The following is a 15,417-nucleotide window of genomic DNA, read 5'->3' as shown; positions in this document are numbered from 1 at the left end:
GTATTAAATTTCTCTGACAATAAGATCTCATTTCCAAAAATAGAATATGCAATGAACAGTCTTCATTTATGTACAGTCCATATAAAACAAGTATCAGGGATTAATCACTGTATGTATGAGTTGCTGTTATCATACGTGATTTTTCTGCCCAGCTTCAGTATTTCAATGTCCCCTTTTTATATGGGATTTTGAAGATTGTCATCCTTCAACCTATATTCAGGAACATGTTCCATCAGGGCTGGATGACCTGTTCATTTGAATAAAGGTTGCGGGTTTTCTGTCAACTAGCTCACATCTTGTGTTTTCATTGTAAAAGTAAAGGTGATGCATAAATGTCAGAACACCAGTGCATTTTAGATTCTTAAGAAAAAGAAATACTTTGGCTCTACAACAAAAGAAGAATTTAGCTAAACTCAGCAGAAAGACCATCCCTTTTAGTATTTTCATTTCCTTTATTACAAGATTCATGATTCCTGTTCTATAACCAGGAGTATACAACAGGAAATTAGATGTTACATTCCTCATTTATTCTGCATTTTGTCAAATCATTTTAAAACTGTTTTGTCCATATTGATTTTTTTTCATAAAGGAAAGAAATTAAATTAATTGTAAATAATTATTTTAAATTTTTTTAAAGTAGTTATTCTACTTTTGCTCAAACTTCAAATCACACTATTGCACATTCTTAGGTCAAAATCATTCCTGAATATATACACATTCATTGCTAGTTGCTGTGTTCTGTTTTATTTGAGCAGAAATTTCCTATGTTAAACAAAATGGACAACAAGAAAGTGTTGATATACGTGTACAAAGAAGATGCTTCATATGGGGTACTGCAGAGTTAGGAAGTTCATAGTCTTCATACAAATATATAAAATATTTCAAATTCTCTCCATTCATTGAATCCATTCAGTTTCTCTTGTCAGACCTGTGTGACAAATATACAAGACCAGAAATTAATCATTTATCAGTGCGCTCACAGGTATTTTCAGAGCATGCAGAAAAGTACCTGTAAATTTGGGAAGGGGAGAGTATAGTCCCCACACCTGCAACTTTGCTTTCAGTGAGTGTACTTGTTTACACCGAAGCTTGAGGAATACAGAGTGGGTGTGAAACTAATCTTTTTGATCCAATAGGTTCTTCCACCTACACTCCAAATCTCCGACTGTCAAAACTTCATGACTGTTCAGAGCTCAGGCCTCTAAAGCCTAGAGTTTTGACTTCAGTACAGGGTAGCTCCGATGGGCGGAGGGAGGGGGCTGCACTCAGGGGGCTCCTGGGCTGCCCCTGCCCTCTGGCGAGCAGGGTCCAGCCCTACACAGACCCTGGGACTTTTACCCAGGAAAGCCCTGGCACTGCTTCAGCAGGCACAGGCAGCAAATCCTGACACATGGCACAGCAGCATGGCCATGCTGCAGGTAGTAGCGATGCATCAGTTGCATAAAAACAGTATTTAACTTTACCAGTAAAAACTATTTACTCGTATATGCATACACAATAAATATATGAATACATTTATTATTGGTTTGGTTTTGGGGTTCTTTTTTTCAGCTGCTTTGATTATCCTCTTCTCTTGCTTTCTCTGTTCTGCCCATTAGTGAGTCTCCTTCTTTGTCTCCTGTTCAAACTGAACAGTCCCAGCGATTTTCATCCTCTCTTCTTTTGGTAGTGTACCTGTTCCTGTAAGTATTTTTGTCACAACTCCATTCCTCCCATATTTCTACTTTAATTTTCAGGACTCACCAGCACTGAAGACAGTATTCTAGACACTGTAGCATAATATTTTCTGTGTTGTTTGTATAAATCCCACTGGAGTTAATTTATTTACTTACGTAAAGTAAGGGGGGAGGGAGTGGTGATTAGCTGCTGTCTAGGGAATGATGACCAATTTCGATTGACCTGTCTACAGACACTTTTTCCTGCATAGTCACAGTTAATTTGAAGCCCAGCATAGGGTCTACTCCTGTTCTCTTTGAAGTAAAGAGGTATCGGTGGTTGCTGTTGGTATCGGTAGTTCCAGACAGCTCAATACTGAGGAAAACAGGTTTTGCAATTAACTTTCAAAAGCTCAAGACACTAACTTTCTCAGCATATACATTTACTCAGCTAAGATGTAAGGATTTGAGGTGGAGGAACAGCTCTGGTTTTGGTAAATTTTATTGAACTCATGAACCTTTAACAAATGCTTAGGAAGTCGAGAAAAAGCACAGGACAGAGAAAAAAATGACAACCTATATTTCACTATATGTTACATAAAGTGAGTTTTTGCTTTGCTCCTGAATGTGTGTAGGCTGTACACATTGGAACAAATATTGGAGGGACACTCGAAAGGCTGGAATTGCTTAGCATTCACTTCCCTGGTGAAAAGAGGTGCTATTAAGAGAAACCCTGCATGGCTTACACTAACTGCTTGAAAGTGTTGGTGTTTGTTTTGAATAAAGAAGTCAAAATTTAATTAATTTTACTTGAAAAAAAGTGAGGGGGTGTCACTGTCCACAGGGAAGAGATCATAAAACTACATGAAGTGCTACTAATGCGCTCTGTGGCCATTAGCAATCAAACAACTCAATTGTCTTATAGCCTGATTCAGTAATGTGATGTACTATTCTGTTTCAGATGAAATTTCCTTCCAATCAGGTAATTTTAGGTACTTATCTTTCTGATCTCAAAACCAAAATCCAACTTTAGGGCTGTATTTGATGGCTCCCCAGGATACGCACGCACGTGTAATCCTGTTCTATATAATTACTGCCTGCCTACACGCGCCCTCTGTGTGTTCCAGTAGAGAATTCTCCTTTCTCGTTCAAACTGTTCTGTGCCTGTTCCTGAATATCACAAGGTGACTGTTTTCCATTGGTGGGTGGATAAAACATTGCTGGCTGTGACTAAACTTGAGCACCCAAGAATGGGATCAGGAGAGAGAATGTGCAGAGCACAGCAGGCACATCTCAGCTTAATGTGGTCCTCAGTGTCACAAGTGTTTTCTGATCCTTCTGCTGAAAGAGACTAACATCAAGTTCTGCCTCCAAATGCATCATAAGCAGGTCTGTGGTGTGAAGGACAGCTGTAATTTAGCATTCTGGGTTTTAGGACTACATGATATATTTTGCACCTTTCTAGCAGATTCAGCGTATTAGACGGTAAGGCTGCGTTTCCTGCTGTTGTCATCCTGGAGGAGGCATCTGCCCTGCTTGGTAGCTCCATGCTCATCTTCTCTAAGTAGTTTAACCTTTTCTTATTTGCTGAGCTCCTAATACCAGCCGCCCTGTGCTATGCACACCAAGTTCCCAAGTATCTTGCTGATAAGGGTAGAAAGAAGATGGGAGCTAGACTTTCCTCACTGGTGCTCAGTGAAAGGACAGGAGACAACAGGCACAAATTGCAATACATGGAATTTAATCTAAACAGGAAACAAAACTTTTTTTAGTATCAGGGTGACAAAACACTGGCACAAACTGCTCAGAGAGATTGTAGAGTCTCCATCCTTGGAGATATTCAAAACCTAACTGGACACGGCCCTGAGCAATGACCCTGTCCTGAGCAGTGTTTTGGATTGGGCAGTCTCCAGAGGTGCTCCCAAGCCTCAGCCAGTCTGTGAGTCTGTGAAGAGGCTTTGTTTGTCCAAATGGAAGCTGCCCCCCACCCATGAAGTCCAGGGTGGATTCGTGGGCCAGGTGCAAGGTCCCTGCTCACCCCTGCTTTGCTGTGGAACTGTCAGTGAGTTTACAAACTAAACCAACAAGGTGTTATATCCTGTATTACTGTGTGGCTAACAATCCAAGTAATTTGGCTGCTGGGATTACTTTTAACCAACATGCTTCATTTTCTCAAGTAGTCCTTTGTCCTCCCTTCGTTTCCTCATAGATCCCAGACCTTCGACACCCAGCCCCTGCTGAAATCAATATGAATATCACTTAATACCTTTATGACCTCAGGGCTGAAAGGTCCCGACTAGCATCATATCCCATCTAGCTGAACAAGCAACTCTTTTCTTCCTCCTTCCATGGCACAGGACTCCCACTAGACAGTTGACCCACCAAAGGGTCTGCTGTCTCCAGTTCTCCCAGTCTGGAGAGAACTGAGACGTCGTAGCTCTAGTCAAAGGAAACCCAGCCTTCTAGAAGGCCGTGCACCTACAAGACTAGTTAATTACCAGAATGAGCAAAAAAAATAGAATGGCACCCAAGAACTCTGCGACTTGCCACTTGCATTCAAATGCAGGAGCAATGAAATTGCCATGATGACAAACCTTGCCTCAGTATTCAGGTGCAGAGGAATATCAAGCCCACTGTTCTCAAATTTTGTCTAAAGCATACTGCTTGCAAGCAGTGCTATTTTAACACCTGCTAATAATATTATCTTTCTCTCAGGTCTAGTCTCTGCTCTCTGGTTGCTTATAATTGCTACCTGAACTTCCTTTGCAGTCAGTAGACCCTCTATTATCTCCCCGGGATGCTCCAGTCCACTCAGACCTCCCCCTGGCCAGCTCCAATTCCCTCTCTCCCAGCTCCCAGAGGTACATTATTTTTAGAGCTCAAACTCCTTCAGAGATCAATGGGAGTCTGTAAACTCAAAAATAGGTTGCTTATGGCACATTAATAATCCTCACGGTTATGTTCCCTGGTTATTCTTTCGGCTGCTGCAGCTTATCTACCAGAGCCTCCCTTGCCACTCCAATCAACCTTATTACACTGAACAAGACTCTGCTGTTTTAAAGAAAACAGAAAAGGATGTACTTGGCAGCAAATGCTCCAATGTTGCCCTGGTTAAGGATGGACGCTAGCACATGCTTAGGAGCTTTTTTGAATCATGGAATTAGACGAGTTTTTCAGCCCTCAAGACTTTCTCCCTTCTCTGTCTGAGAATATGCAAGGCTATGATTGCAGTTGGTCTGATGCCAGTGTTAGCTTCTGGGACAAGAAAGACTGAGTACCTGAGTTTTCTAACTACAGGAAAAAGCAATGGTTATTTTCATGTAAGAAATTATTTAATTTATGTTCTCTTCAACATAGATGTGACTTCAAAAATAAATCTAAATAATGAATTGCAAAATCTCACCTTTTTTCTTCTTCAAAATGACAGTTTTTATTGTTGCTTCTCCCTTTTATTTCCCTTGAAAATATGCCCAAGCTTGTTAACAGCAAGCAGATAAAAGATTTACTCTAAAAAAAGCACCAGTAATTCCAGCTGTCAGTATTTTCTGTTCTTATACAACATGTTAGCTGAAAGATGAAACCTGAAATGAATCCAGATTTTAGCTGTTATCTCCAGATATGCAATAAAATGACCACATTCAGTGCTAATATTATGTAATTAAAGACCGTGCATGAATCACCTAGCATGAGGGTTAAATAAAATTTGTCTTTATTTGAACAGTTTCCAGCCTTATATATTTAACCCTATGATTCTGTTAAGACAGCCTGTTTTATAAGAAGTAACTTTACAAAGGAGAGAACAGACATATCCTATTAGCACTTCATAGAAAATCAGTGATTATAGCAAGTGCACTGAGGTTCAGTAAATGCCTCCCACTCAACAAGCTTCCAAAGTGAACGACCACATGATGTTTACTCCTCACCAGAACCCATTTATAGATCTCTTACTCACGACTATCACAGTCATACATGCAACATTTAAGAAAAGGCAGCAAGAAGGCCTCTATTTGGGAGTGGACTGGGGGGCCACAGTTGGACAACTGGGTCTTTTCTTTACAATACTGTTTAACCAAGCTGTGAAGCATGATTTAAGTCATGTAAACTCTAAAGATTATAATCAACTGAAAGCATTCATTATATACTGTGGTTATTACACATGGACAAAAGAGAAAATTTACTTGGAGAAAATTTTGTGCTGATTGGAAAAGATTGATAAAAAGGGTCAAAAAATGCCTCTTCAAAGGTGCAAGAGGGAAAAGAAAGTAATGACTTCCTAAGGAGTTAGGACACCCATGCAAGAGTTTTGTTCCCACAACTTTTAAATCACATCTGTTCATTCCTAGCAAATAGCACCCTGGGAATGAAAAGGGTATCAGTTTCAGTAAGGAAAGAAGGGGACAGAGGTCATGAACTTTTATTAGTCTGGAGCAGAATTACCCTGGAATTACAAACACTGATCTTCAGAAGTAAAAACTTGGGAAAAGGTAAATCCAAGGACATGTCATCTTTGATTGCTTTAGTGAATTTGGAATGTAAAATAAAGATGGACTATCTCCTTTGACTCCCCAATTCTCCTACACATCTGATAAAAGCCTTGTTGTTTCTGAGACAGTAATCTGAAGAGTCAAGGGATCTGCTTTAATTCGTCTGCCCTCACTGCCCTTCAGTGGGCACCAGTTGCTAAGATCATATTCTGTGCAACTACTTTAATATTTATATCGTATTGGAATCACTATTCCCACAAATGGCGGAAGAAGCAGTAGGAAGTCAAATGTGCTCCAGGTTAACATATTAATACCAGGATGAACAGAGAGAGGTGTTAGGTTGTAAAGGGGAGTTCATCCTTTGACTTTCTCAGAGCTAGCTGGTTGACTAACTAAAAAAGCCTACTTTAAATTAAGCTATGCTTTCTTGAATGCTTTTCTGCAAATTATTTCAACACATTTGCTATGTTTCTGTCAGGATAATAACAGCAGCTCTCATATATCTAGGCATCTCATATATCTTTCTTTTAACATATATTCACTTTCATTTATATTTTCTGGGGATGGTCCTGGGCAGCTGTAGGCTGTCCTACTTGAGCAGAAGGGTTGGACCAGATGACCTCCAGAGGTCAATTCCCACCTTAACCAATCTGTGATTCTGTGAAATACTGGAAAGATTAAATAATTTATCCTTTGGTTGGGTTTTTTTTTTTTTCACTTTCCCTACAGTTAATTGAAATATGTAAGGAAGCAGCAAAAAATAGATTCAGGATGCTTATACATGTACAAACAATTTCAAAACAAAAAAGATCAGAACTTTTCTTCCTTTTATATTTGTCTGACAGAGATTGTTAGACAAAAAAAGATGTCTTTTCCACTGAAATACAAAAATAATCATTATGATAATGAACTTTGGTTATCTTCACCATGAGGAAATTACTGAAAGCCATATGCTCACTTTGTCATACATATGTTATTCCTCAAATTAATCTACATTTATCTTCAGACAGTATGACATGGGGACAATTTTTGACCCTTTGCACTTCTTGTGGTTCAGCAGCATGCACATAAGGGAGCTACAATTGAGTACTGTGTAACAGAATGTCTAGTCGAGTGCAATAGACCTTCTTATTTAAGACAAAAAGACAGTCAAGTGAAAACATTCCTAGTGTTACACTGTTGTAAAAATTTCTTGTTAGCTACACTGACACAAAGCTTTGTCAGCAAAGGAACTTGCAAAAGAGAGACAATTTAGCCCAGTGACTCTTAAGTGACAGCTATCGAATGGATACCTTTCAGATCAATATGTTATGGCTGCAAATTTATGGCCTGCCAAGTAAGGAACAAATCTGTGGCATTTTTGAAAGGTATAAATTGGATTCTTAGCCAACATAACACAATTAAGAAGAACGGTGTTGCACTGACCTAATAGCTTCCATAACAGTTTAAGTAAAAAAACAGATTAGATATCAGTATGTGCCTGAAACTCTGTGAAGGATACTTAGCTCAGTGCGGTAGGATTAAACCGTGTATGGTTGCTAGGTCGTTCTCTTAGTCATTTGGAGATTGCAACTACTTGGGCACAGCAGCTGATTTATGCAAGTTTTTCCCAGAGAGTCAATAAGCATGAACAAGAGAGCACATGAACAGATCATACACGTGAATATTGTTCGTGAGGCACATGAGGCTTGTGCATGGACTCGTGGTTGAAGCCAGCTGAAGAATCAGCTTGGCTTCTTTACATTCTATACATCAGATATTTTTTAACTTTCTAAAGCAAATGAATAAGTATTGTGTAAGCACAGAAATCTATCAGTTCCCTGAAGGACCAATATTTCACATTAGTCATCATTGGATTAATCACATAACAGTAAAATCCTACTATTCAGGTGGTTCAGCTGGTCTCTAGAATAACTGTTATTCAAAAATAAAAATTCCATTCAAAATTTTTCAGGCAAGAGACTTGTTCTTCACTTGTCCAGCTGCAGGCATCTTCTCATTTTGAGAAGACAACAGTGCAGCTGGCTCACTCAAGGTATAACATCTTGAAGTTCTTCTCAGGTTAGATTTTTTTTCTTCCCTCAAACCTCCTTTCCTGCCATGGACCAGAGAGCCAAGCAGTGGTGGCAGCTCTCAGAGGACCCAACCATGTTCTGCAAGGCAGGGTCCAACACTTGGGAACCTGTGGGAGTCCTACTTCCATCTAGGGACTTCAGAGCTCTGACTTCTAAGGAGAAGCTCTGGAACCCCTGGATTCTGACCCTGGATTCTGCTATCTGCAAGCTTCCAGCTGTGGATTGCAGTAAGGGGTCAGGCAGCCCTGCCCTGCAAACCACAGGTGAGCTGGAGCCCTTAGAGGTCCCAGGCTCCATGTCCAGAGTGAGGAAAATGGTATTACAAAAAAGCCTATACAAACTGATATACTTTCTGTTATTGTTATTGCTACTGCTGCTGTGACTTTTTCTGGAGCTACCCTTAATGGTTTTGCTCCACAATTTACATGTCTTAAAGAACAGTGGTTGTAACATGTTTACCTCACATTAAATTCAAGTTTTCATTTCAGTTTTCTGCTTTTCATTAATGTTTTCCCTCCAACTTCTAAAAATGTAAAGTGTCGTCCCTATAAAATGGTTTCGCAGACGCATCTTCCATTGCTTTGGGAGTGTATAAGGTCATTTGTGATTTGCAATGGGAAGCAAAGATTGAGCAGTATATACCAAATGCTGTGATTAAAGTTGTTGAGGAGCTGCAGTGGCTCTTTCTACCTCTGTTAATGAGAACTGTGCTGCGGTACTTACTACCTTCTAAATTACTGCCTTCTGAAGGGGAAAAAATGGTTTTCCTCTTAGTACTTTACTAAGCCCTGCTAAGCTCTTGCAGGTGTGTGCCTAAAATTATTATTCTTTTCAATTATTATTCAATATAGGGTGGAAATTATTCTCTGAGTTCATGTTAAGCTATTCTCATTCATCTATACCACCTTTGCTTTAAAAAGCATTTGATTCCCAGTGCAGGCATCACTCAAGGGCTTGGTCCCCCTTTTAAAGTATCAACCTGATCATATTAGCAAGTACACCCAAATAGTCTGTTAGAAGCCAGATGACTTAAGAGTTTAAGTAGTAAAAATTTTAAGGCACTGTGATTAGAAAGGGATTTCCAGGACACTTTAGTTTTATTTCATTTTCATTCCCCATAATAGCAACTCAGATTCTGAAGACAAAGGCTAACAGAGACAGCGAAACCTCAGGAATTATTGTCATGGCAAATTCATCAGTAAGGAAGCTGAGGCCTAAAAGCTGATCCTGCAAAGTGCTTATTACTTTCCTCAAGGTGCTACAAATCCTATTGATTTCTCCTGTGATAACTGAAGCCACTTAGCAGCTTGAAGGCACAGGGCAAAAAATTGCCAGTAGAAATGCACCTGGGTGGTGGTGCACTGTGAAAATGAAAAGCTGTTGCTAGGTCCCCTTATGGACTGGTAATTGTGATGTCTACAGGACAAAGACATGTACAGAAGGGGCTAGGCTAAGCTCTATTAGAAATAACATAATGATTGATAAAATATTCAGTACAGAAAAAGGCAGCAATAAACATCAACTACTAAAAGACAAAGTCCAAAAAAGCTGTGACATTTGAAACCATGGGACATCTTTGTTGTATCGAGAGTGATGAAGGCTCTATAAGGAGGCACTCATTGATGCAATATGAAATGCACCTGCTGAGAGTTAATTGCATGACTGGGGCTTCTCAACCAGGATGTGTTTCTGAAAGCAAAGCTTCCAGCTAGGAGAAAATGTATATGGTGGTGAGTGTTCTTCTTGCAGAGACTCCCTGTGGTCAGTGCTCGGTAGCCCACCATAGAGGTAACTGAGGGGGGAAACACTTCACAGGTGTCTGCAGCAAAAGTACAAGAACACAATGACTGGTATCACACTGTGTAACCCACATTAAACACAATCAAATTATTATACAGATAAAAAAACAGAATTCCTGGATTGTTTCAGAAGTGACTTATGAGTGTGGGGGCCACAGCCTTTGGGTTGGATAGTGAGCTAACCCACTGCAAGCACTACAGCTACAAAATGTCAAAGCCTCTCCTGTCCCACATAAGGCAGGCACCATAAGCAGTGGGATCAAATGCATTTTGCACTTCTCAAGTCCTTGCTGCCTGCTACTGTGGTAGTCCCATTCCCTCCCTGGAAGTTTCACCCCACCAGCCTTGCAAGTGCCTTGGCCAGACACTCAGCTCAGAGTGACCTACAGGCAGCTGCATGGGCCAAGCACCACCAGGAACAGTGCCCAGAAGCAAAGGAGGATGTTTGGTGTGGCATCTCACAGCCTTGTAAATCCTCCGACAGTAGCCTGAACTATAAAATTTTGTAACAATCTAAATAGCCTATGTCTGCACCAGAACCATAGCATCAAGGGTTTGAAGCCACTGAACAACAGCTGTTGGAAGTACTTAGACTCATAGAATCACAGAATGGTTTGGGTTAGAAGGGACCTTAAAGCTCCTCCAGTTCCAACCCCCTGCCATTGGCAGGGACACCTTCCAGTAGACCAGGTTGCCCAAAGCCCTGTCCAACCTGGCCTTGAACACTGCCAGGGATGGGGCAGCCACAGCTTCTCTGGGCAACTTGTTCCTGGACAACATTTTAACTTTGAAATGTTATTTGTTGCTTGGGGTGGACAGGAAGCTGGAAATCTAACAAAACAGCTTCTCACAAAAAGTGCCTGATTTCGTTTAAAAATTTTGATTTTTTCTCAGAAAATTGGAAATCCCCAGATGTTCTGTGCTTTTCTGTGAAAATTCAGGTCACTGGAGAAATAGTTGAACTTGGCAGGCTGAAATTTGAAGAAATGTGACTTTATTTTTACTGACATTCTTATGGTAGGGTAAAGACTTTCCCAGTTGGATCTTTCCAGCAGTCTTCTTGTAGTCCCTCAAACAGTGCTATAAAAGCCTTTGCAGGTGTGGGTTATCACCCTCAAGATCAGGCCATATGAATGCATAACTGTGCTACATAATCAAGTGATGAACAATGATTTTCAAGTAAGTTGTATTATTACACAAAAGGGATTGTGGAGGAAGGCACTTGCCTCAGGCCTCTTTTACACTGGCATTTCATTTGGTGCTAGCTCTCCAATCAAATATTTAAGCTTTACTCTAAATTATGTACAAAACTTTCTCACAAATCTGAATGCAACATGTCACACAGCAAAATGCTGCTGCTGGAAAGGTTCTCTGATTTCACACCTGAATGCTCACATCTTTTGTTATTGTCATGCTGGCTGCCACTTAATACTCCTGATAAGCTGGCATTTTCTCCTGAGACACATGCCCAGTGGTAAACAACACTGCTTGGTATCTGCATGGTTTTCACATATGGCAAAGGGTTAAAAAAATATTTCTATTTTTTAAACCAACAATTGTAATCAAAAGATTCTCAATTTTTATTTTGCAGGAGATGATGGTAGAGCTGCAGGGGCAAAGGCTGTGGGAAGTGAAATATCTGGCACACTACTGATTCCTATGGAGTCCACAAGTACGTGCCCTCACTAATGACATTTCTAAAGTGCCGTTGGTCTTTGTCACCTACTGACATTTGTGGAGTCAATGGCTTTCTCTTTTCCAAAAAAAGTTGAGGAACTGAATGATGAAAGGCACATATTAAAACAACATTCAATTGATAAATGTCACATAAGCATCAGTTACTCAGTTAAGACTGAACACATAACCTAATAGTGGTTATCAATCTTCAAAAGTTAAGATATGTTTACTCTAAAGCATGCACAAAATTTTATTTTCCCTATACTTAAAGCAAGACAGGTTACTTCAGAGACATACAATCATAGAATGGTTTGGGTTGGAAGGGACCTTAAAGATCATCTAGTTCCAACTCCCCTGCCATGGGCAAGGACACCTTCTGCTAGACCAAGTTGTTCAAAGCCCCATCCAGCCTGACCCTGAACACTGCCAGGGATGGGGAATCCACAGCTTTCCTAGGCAACCTGTTCCAGTGCCTCGCCACCCCCACAATAAAGAATTTATTCCTAATATCTAATCCAAATTTAACCTCTTTCAGTTTAAAGGTATTACCCCTTGTATATCGTAGTTTTCAGGTGACACAATATAAGGCAGGCTGTACAGTATGTTAATTCATCTGCATTGACAAACACACAAACACTCACCCTTAGCTTCCATACTGCCTTATTTTTCAGTTCCTACCAGACTTTAACATTGTCTGAACATTTTAATTTCATTATTGTTCAGAATTCACCTATCCTCCAGGATTATAGCTCTGCCGTTCATTTTTCATTGCAAATACTCTCCATCTCTGATGCAACTTTAATGTTTGAGGGGAAAAGTCTAAGCATTAGGTGTTAACTGGCTAGACTTTCAAAAGCCATGTGTTCAAACCTTGGCAAGGTAGACTTTGTCTTTCATTTGTCCCTGAAGAAAATGTATATTTCATGCTGATTTTAGAAAGGAATATGTCAAAAAAAAAGTTTTCTAAAGCAAAGTCCAATCATATGTGCCCTGAAGGTAATCAAATTTTGGTGCCATTTGTACATACCTAACTTGGGATTAAAGCTATATATATTTATATCATGACTGTTTATGAATTTCAAATTCCAGGGCAATGAAACTAGACGCAAACAGCATCCTAGTGTACTGCAAACACAACCTTTCTTCCTTCAGTGAAGAAAAAGGGGAAAATGACAAGAGAATTATTGGGTTGAATAATTACAGGAGAAAAAGACGCATTTGCTTGATTTGTTATTTGAGAGTTGGCATGGGCTGAAGCTGCTGAAGTTTATTTAAAATGCAATGAGCTTTTGTACCTTAGAGTATGCCAAGAGTCAAACTGGTCCAACATTTGCTGATGGAACATTACTCCACTTGGAAAGGTTTATGCTTTGGAAGTGTAACATTTTATGGAAACATTTTGCTTTCAGCAATTTTCCTGATGCAACATGGAACACCGAGTATGACTGATCTGGCCAGTTTCTTATCAGCTCCCATGCTGGCTCCCCGGCAGCCTGCCAAAAGGCTGGTGCAGCTCTTTGACAGGGGCTTTGAAGGGCCGACAACTTCAGGTCTGCCAGATGTGGAAAACCTAAATCCTGCTCAACGCTCTTAATGGCCAGAAGTTGCTGCAGAAAGTTTGTCAAATCCGTGTAGAAATATTCTATTTTTTAAGCTCCAAACAGTATGGTTTAACCCCAGCTATTCCTGCACCATTGTTATCCAGCTGAGGCCAGGGCCCAGCTCTGCAGTGTAACATAAAACTGGCATGTCCAAACTGGTTCCTCAGCCTCCACTTCATCTCAGTCTCCTGCTGCACTGATCTGCACCTTCATTCAGGTGTGTGATGCCAAACACTTTAATGCTGCCCTTCAAGATTCGTTTTGATAACTCCAAGCCCTAAAACTTATATTGTGTGCCTAATCTCCCCCAAAATTGAAGGCTAGACCATGAGAAGTTAATAACTAACTAAATAAATCCAAATACATTTTCTAGTAATTTCATTTCCTTCTTGGCAATTTGACCATGAAAGTTCACTTCTCTCCATTTTTCTCTGCCACTACAAGGTCTCTGTGAACATGCCACAATGAATGGGTCAGAAACCAAGTCCCGTGCAGATGCTAAGCAACACACAAGTAATAATAATAAAAAACCCCTATAGAGTCCAAAGTGATTTCTAGTACACAATAAGACACAATTCGTGACACAACAACTTTGAGACAAAGGGAGAGATAAGGAAATGGCAATTCAGTTATATTGGGTGTAATAATTCGTAGACTTACAATAGGAGCTGCTTGGCTGCTGACAGACAGCAATGACTATTATTTTTACGCAATAGACTTCCTGAGCCACCTCAGGACAGTATTTTGGAAGCATTTAGCTGGTTAAACATGCAAAACCCCTAGGAGTTAGGCACTTACCGTGTTTTGGGGAAGCCATAAAGTACTTATCTCCAGCTTTACGGAGCCTGAAGTATTTTAGAAGCCTGCCCTCTAGTTTCCCTTAAGAGCTACTGTCACAATTCAGAATTTACATATATGTTTTGACTGTGATTTGTCTCATTGTAACAATTATTTCCCTTCTTTCGCGCTAAAAAAATCCTAAACCTAAGCCTCCCAAACCAACAACCCACAGCATAAAGAAACTAGTCTCAGGATTAACCCTTTGGGAAATATTCTGTAACAGAATCATGATGTAACAAGAGTTAGTTATAGAGTCATAGAGTCATAGAATGGTTTGGGTTGGAAAGGACCTTAAGATCATCTAGTTCCAACCCCCCTGCCATGAGCAGGGAAGAGTTAAACCACAGTTTCATTTGAAAACTAATGTTTTAAAAAAAAAACAAAAACAAAAACAGCCTGCACTAATGACAAATCCAGTAAGCACAAGAAGAGAAATGACTGTCAGAAAAGAGTCTTTTGCATGTTAACACTTCACATGGCTGAAGGAGCTGCAGGATGCACAGCTCCTTTACATCACTCTTGAGAAGAGGGTGGGGGAAGTGAAAAAGCACATTTCTGTGGTAGCCAGGGAAACCCAGAAGGGCAGCAGCATAAACTACCTGCTTCTGCTACGCCAGTGAAAGGGAAAAAATGGAGTGGTTTAACTTACACAAATCCTCTCTGTATAGGGGGAGGTGATACCCTGATTCCTTTGCTGATAAAGACAAAAAGCTCCTTGGCACTTATAGCCTAAGAAATCCTTGACTGTCCTGCAAACACTCCTCCACTGCCGCCTGCTGCGTGAGCTCTTCAAAACTGAACTGCAATTAAAGTTACAAAGAGAGTCGTCCTGCTTTGCTTCAGAAGCTGCCTAGAGCTAAATTTCAGTGAGGGCTTTGCCAGCATCTCAGGCTTGTTTGAAAGTCTCAGAAAAGGGACATAGCTCTGCTGTAGCTTCAGCTCTTCCAGAATTCTGGGGGGATTTCACTGGCACTGAGGCAGTTCGAAGCTTGGCAAGGCAAGCAGCACTGTTCCGTGCTGCTCTTCAACCAGAAGAGAAGATGTGCCCAGAGATCCCAGTCAGCCGAGGTGGTGTTTGGTGGTGTCTGGGTTATTTCTCCTCAGCTGAGAGGCTGCTGTGGAGCTGTGTGTGGCTCACCACTTTCGTACGGCTGTGTTGCAAGAGCAAGGATGGGGAGTGTGGGGGTCATGGGGCTGGGGCAAGCCGTGCTGGCCCTCCTGAAGCTATACCCATCCCTAAGCTCCCTCAGTTTGATTTCTTTGCTTTTAATGCCTTAGCAGCAAGC

General features: G+C 40.6%; 1 protein-coding gene across 1 annotated transcript in view; it reads right to left on the bottom strand.

Moving 5' to 3' along the window:
* Positions 1–821: 821 nt before the first annotated feature.
* The window catches only part of SMPX (small muscle protein X-linked), a 37,244-nt gene continuing 22,648 nt past the window's right edge, over positions 822–15,417 (bottom strand). The window contains exon 4 of the mRNA XM_030476889.1: positions 822–928. The gene's annotated coding sequence lies outside the window, so the exon portion shown is untranslated. The remainder of the gene's footprint in view (positions 929–15,417) is intronic.

This window comes from Strigops habroptila, chromosome 2 (genome assembly GCF_004027225.2).
Source record: "Strigops habroptila isolate Jane chromosome 2, bStrHab1.2.pri, whole genome shotgun sequence".
Taxonomy (NCBI): Eukaryota; Metazoa; Chordata; class Aves; order Psittaciformes; family Psittacidae; genus Strigops; species Strigops habroptila.
The sequence above is the reverse complement of the archived record's forward strand: the minus strand, read 5'-3'. Positions and strand labels throughout refer to the sequence as shown.